This window comes from Chionomys nivalis, chromosome 19 (genome assembly GCF_950005125.1).
Source record: "Chionomys nivalis chromosome 19, mChiNiv1.1, whole genome shotgun sequence".
Classification (NCBI taxonomy): Eukaryota; Metazoa; Chordata; class Mammalia; order Rodentia; family Cricetidae; genus Chionomys; species Chionomys nivalis.
Window position 1 is genome coordinate 43,722,426 of NC_080104.1, and position 6,218 is coordinate 43,728,643.

The window sequence follows — 6,218 nt, forward strand, 5'->3', positions numbered from 1 at the left end:
CGAGACCAGCCTGGTCTACAAGAGCTAATTGCAGGACGGGATCCAAAACCACAGAGAAACCCTGTCTCGAAAAACCAGAAAAAAAAAAAAAAAGATCTCAGTGTTAGTTTTTGACTCTGTTAAAAACTAGTTATTTACTAGTTTTTTTACTAGTTATTTACTAGAGAGTAAACTAGTTATTTACTCTCTAAAATGCAGAGAAAAAGAATGCGTTTCTTAGCTCCGTGCATGATGCTGTGATCTCAGCACAACAGCCAAGCTTTGTTTTTGTTGCCTTAGTTAATATAAAGGTTTACTACAATTCAGGAAGTGCAGGTCATTATCCCTATTTTATAGAAGATGTACGTGAGAAACAAATTACATGCCTCTATGTTTTTTTGCAGATTCAAGGGTCTGAAAAAAGGTCACTTAAGATGTACTATGCCATTATTTTCTTTTTATAGAGGAAGAAGCAAAAGATCAGAGAGGAACTCTGTATGAAGCCACGCAGAGCTGTGATTCACACCCAAGTCTGTTCGACGCCAAAGCCCAAGCTCTTCTCTACGGCAGCAAGCCACTTTCAGAGGCATCCACACTGGTTAGGAATACATTCAGGAGTCAGTTTGGGCTTGGGGGAACCTTGGCAGAGTAGAACAACAAGGAAGCATCTGCTGATGTTGGATCATGATGGCTACCAACTCCCTCCAAACTTCTCCCGACTCCTTTGAAATCCAGATGCTTCAGTCACTCTTGCCCGTCAGAGAAGCAACTTAAATGAATTGAAGCAACAACAACAATCAACGCCTCTCCGTATCTGTCTGCAGATTAGGAGGCACGGGACACGCAAGTATGGGAGGCTGTTACTCTCCCTCCAGTCTTTCAAGCAGACACAGCCTTAGCATTTTACCCTTCTAAGTTATTTCCAACATAATGCCATTATAACAAGGAACTGGGTACTGTGCTCAAACTTTTGTAACCCCAATTATTTGGGAGGCTGAGGCAGGAGGAGCGCTTGGGGCCAGGGTTGGAAAGCAGCTTGGGCAATACGGTCGGGTTCATCCTGTAAACAAAGGAATACAAGTAAAAGTAGCCGAAGTGCACTGTCCTTGGAGTTGGTCTTCACGTGATACTAGGAAAGTTGTGACGACCAGGGCCGTGTGTGAGGACACGCCAGCAGTGAAACGCCGAGTCCCGTGGTCACTGCTCATCCGACTAGGGAGATCTTCTCCGGGGGAACACCCTGGACCTGACCAAGCGATAAACGAGAGCCAGAGAGACCTGGGGCAACAATGATGAGAACAAGCAACTGAAAGAAACATTGAAAGATTATTTCATGCCTCTAGATAGGAATTGCTATAAACATTATTTTACAGAGCTACGAAAACGGTGAAAATTAGACTGCTTTATTTTATCCATTGGAAGAAATAGAACTGCTTCATGAACTGTACTTTAAAGACAATTCATCCCATCAAAAATATATTTCTTAGCTACTATGGGAAAGCCCCATCTCTAAATAGACAATTAGATTCGTTTACTTGTTTTTAAAATCTATTTATTTCCTTTTTCCCCCTTTTCTTTTCCTATTTTCTTGGGACAGGATCTTGCTATGTAGCCTTTGCTTGTTTGGAACTCACTATACAGACTAGCCTTGTTCAGCTTGTTAATTTTGGAGACCAGTCGTGGGGGCTCACACTGTAAGCCCAGCACTTAGAGTTCAAGGTTTCAAGGCCAGCCTGGGCTACATAGTGAGTTCCAGGCCAGCTTGAGTTATATCGTAAGACAGAAAATTAAAACCAGACAGTAAGCGGAAAGAATTAAGTTGCTATGACAACAGAAAGAAGGTCCTGGGACACCTGTCTGATGGCTACTCACTGTACTTGTGTCAGGATGGAGGAGAAGAACGAGTTCTTATTTTAATCTAATGCTAATTTCTCTTCATCATTAGAAAGTGGAGAGCAGAGACTCTTTCTAAGCCTGGGTAATATTAAATTTGGTTTTTCAAGACAGGGTTTCTCTATGTAAAACAAAGACCTTTGAGGACCTAAAAGTCCTGAATGATGAAAATGAATTAAAAATGTAAGAAATATGTATGACTTTAGTTGGGCGGTGGTGGCTCATGCCTTTAATCCCAGCACTTGGGAGGCAGAGGCAGGCGTAACTCAGTGAGTTTGAGGCCAGCCTGGTCTACAAAGAGAGTTCCAGGACAGCCAAGACTATTACACAGAGAAACTCTGTCTTGAAAAAAATAAAACAAACAAACAAAAATAAAAAAGAAAGAAAGGGAACACCACCTGAAGTTGTCTACTGGCCTCCACATGAACATGCACATGCATGAACTCACACCTGCACACAGTCATGCATCCCACACGTACACATGGAGAAATCAGGTTCACAGAAGATGGTAAGAGAAGAAATCAAGTCAGCACTATAACTAGGCAGAATGTAATTGAATTTTGAGTCAGATTCTAACTCCATCATTGGTAGTCTGAGAAACCCCTAGCAAGTTATGAAGTCTCTTTATGTTATGGATGTGTTTACTCATTTCTACAAATGGGAAGCCAAGTTCTGTGGTTGGCCCCTAAAGTCCCAACATTCTGGAAGCTGAGGTGGGATGAGCATTTGAACCCAGAGTTTGAGATCAGTCTGGGCAACACATTGATGCCCTGTAGAAACAAATAAGTGAGTAAAGACGTTAATAAATAGATAAATAAACTTTAAAGAGGAAGTAGTGAGAACCACCACTGTAGGAATTCTGTGCCAATTATTAACACTCAGATCGATGCCTGGTCTCTCACATGAGAACAACAATGTTAAGCATCACTACTATTATAAAAGTGTCTCTTAAGACAGGCATTAGTAGCGCATGTCTGTAATCCTAGCACTCCGGAAGCAAAAGCAAGAGGACTGTCACAAGTTCTGGGGCAGTCTGGGCCACAGTGTGAGTTTCGGGTTAGCCACGACTCTATAGCAGGGCTCTGCCACTAAAATTATTAAAGTAAAAACAGAAACAAAAAGTGAGAAAAGCATTATCTGGCCTGCTTTGTAAAGTCACAGGTAGTGAAGTTACACAGCAGTGCCGAGCCATAAACTTAAAGAAAGGCCAAAGGCTGAATGGGCCGCCTAGACCGATGACTCAGGCCCTGCCGCAGTTGGGGTTTCCGGACTGATCCAGGCCTTGGCGTCGTTCCTGGGGCTGACAACAAGAATGCCAATTAGTGCCCAGAGTGATGAGTTTCTGTAACGCGGGGAGCCGTTTATGAAACAAGTGAGTCAAGTCACTAAAACCTTATGCGGGACCGATCATGGTCAGTGGAGCTCAGACTCATGCCAGAGATACACAGAAAAATTGTTCCTCTCTAGTTACTGTGCCCTGGAAACATCTGCTTCTGAATTCTAGATTGTCAACTGACCCATGGCCAAGGGGCTAAACATAGCTAAAGCCTTTAGATTATAATTTGATCTGACAGGCCAGGTATCAAACAAGACCTGTGCAGCCAAATAGACTGGCGACAAATATCAGAGCAGTATATCAGCCTACGGCATGTGCTTTATGACAAGAAAGTAACCGACAGTATCAGTGAGTATCTTATTCCTCATTTAACCTAAATAAAGGATGTCTGTCTGAGGGTAGCAGTCAACACAGGCTCACAAAACTATTCTTTAGTTTAAATGATTTCCAGGGGAGAAACCTGGGAAAGTGGGGGGATATCTTAATTTTTCCATGGTCCTGAATTGTTCAAAAGACTAAGGTTGACCAGCACTCGGGAGGCAGAGGCAGGTGGATCTCTGTGAGTCCAGGGCCAGCCTGGTCTACAGAGTGAGTGCCAGGACAGGCACCAAAGCTACAGAGAAACCCTGTCTTGAAAAGGCAAAAAAAAAAAAAAAAAAAAGAAAAGAAAAGACTAAGGTTGATACATATTAATGCCTCCCAAACAAGAGGCCCCAAAAGACAATGGCAATCAACTGGAACAGATGTCAAATACAGTACAGTAGAGTTCTAAGACTATTACCAGATCAGCAAGATGGTAAACACTTGCAAAGCAAGCCTGACCACCTGGTTTCTTCCCAACACCCAGAGCCCATGTATAAAGGTCAAGTGTGCTGACACAAACCTGTAATCCCAGCACTGCGACAGCAGAATGGAGGTGGGGACGGGAAAACTGTCTGGAAGGTGACCAGCCAGCTAGCCTCTAATATACAGCAGAGCAAAGCAAGAGAAACCCCCGAGAAAGACAGAAGAACGCTGTGTCCATGTGTGTGCATTTGCCCACACACTAATGATAAAAAATAAACAGCAAAAGAAGCAGAGGGACCCTGCTTCAAAAAGGTGGGAGGCAAGAACTTACTCCTGAGAGCTGTCCTCTGACTTCCACACTGTACCACAGTCTGCGTGTGCACACACGCATGCACGGGCACAATAGTAAGAAACAAAAATAAAACAAATAAGAAGACCCATTATTTAAAGGTGGACGTGCTAGCACTACGCCTATTGTTTGCTTACTTGTGATACGGGGGATAGAAACCAAGGGATTAGTATACGCTAGGCAAGGACTGTAGCACTGAGACATAGCCTCAATCCCGATAAAACATTTTATTTGCCAGGTGGTGGTGGCCCACGTCTTTAATTCCAGGACTTGGGAGGCAGAGGCAGGTGAATCTCTGATGTGGGGTTCCCCTCTCTATGCTATGAATATGTTTTACTACTATTGGTAAAAAAGAAGTTGCTTTGGCCTATGGCAGGGCAGAATAAAGGTAGGTGGGAAAACCAAACTGAATGCAGGGAGAAAGAAGGCAGAGTCAGGCAGATGCCATGTAGATAATAAGATGTGAGGTAACAAACCACGAGCCTCATGGTAAAATCTAAAATAATAGAAATGGGTTAATTTGAGATGTAAGAGCTAGCTAGGAATACAGTATAGTTTCTGTGTGATTATTTGGGAAATGAAAGAACAGTCTCTGTTTGCAGATCTGTGAGTTCAAGGCCATCCTGGTCTATACAGAAAGTTCTAGGACAGCCAGGCTGCAGAGAGAAACTGTGTCTCAAAAAAACCAAAATGAAAAAGAAAATGTTTTATTTGAAAAATGATTCCTTTTTTTGTCTGATCTATTTCTTTCTCATCCAAATCCTGGCAGTAGATTTGCTTTAATGCACATGTTTTATCATGGCAAACTGTCATGTAGACATGGCATCTCGGTACTAGAAATCATTGGAGTATGAAGTGATTTGCATAGGCCATTGTTTATCTTCAAGTTTCAGTGAACCGTGTCCACATGCATTCAGTGACATGCTTGAGTTATCACTGGACATATCGTTTGCTCTGTGGACAGTATTTATCCATTTCTGAACCAAGTTTACTGCAATACTCACTGGGTTTCAGGGACTATGCTATCTCTGTCTTTTTATGTAGTTGTATCATTTAGGTGGCTGTTTATGTTGTTTTTACGTAGCTGTGTATCAGAACTCTAGTCTTCATGTTTGTACAACAAGCACTTTATCAAGCCCTTTCCTCATTCTAACTGTACTTTTTAAAAGTTTCTAAAGCCAGGAGTGGTGGCGATTACCTGTAATCATGAAACTTGGAAGGCTAAGACAGGAGAATTTTCTAGTTCAAGACAGCCTGAGCTATATAGTGGAACCCTATCATAAATACACATTTACATTAAATTATTTATTTATTAATAATGTTTCTTATATGAGTATAGGATTTTTATTTCTGTTTGGTTTGGTTTTTTGTTTTTGGAGTCAGGTTTTCTCAGTGTAACAGAACTGTAGACCAGGCTGGCCTGGAACTCAGAGGTCTCCCTGCCTCTGCCTCCCGAGTGCTGGGACTAAAGGCATGCACCACCACACCCAATTGTGGGTGTAGAATTTTTATAAAGAGATTTTAAAAACTTGTCCTAATCCTCTCCCCAAAGTCTCAAGGACACAAGGAGGGAAGAGAATAATGTTTTGGTTGTAGCCTGATGGGTGGGATATATATCCATTCATCTAATTGTGCAAATATCCTCAGCTCTGTGCTGCTATATCATAATAGGGGTCCGCTCCAGACAGAGGAGCTGAGAGTCCAAAACCAGCAGCGCTGCTCCGTAGGCCGTGATCAGCGATTCATCTTTGCCCGCCCAGCAGCACCCTGGCTTTGGGTTTCTTTATGAAGAAAAAAATAAGTTGGTAAGAAAACCTGCCATTTGTTTTCCTTTAAAACCTTTTTGTCTCTTTGTGAATAAGCAAACTGGAGCGT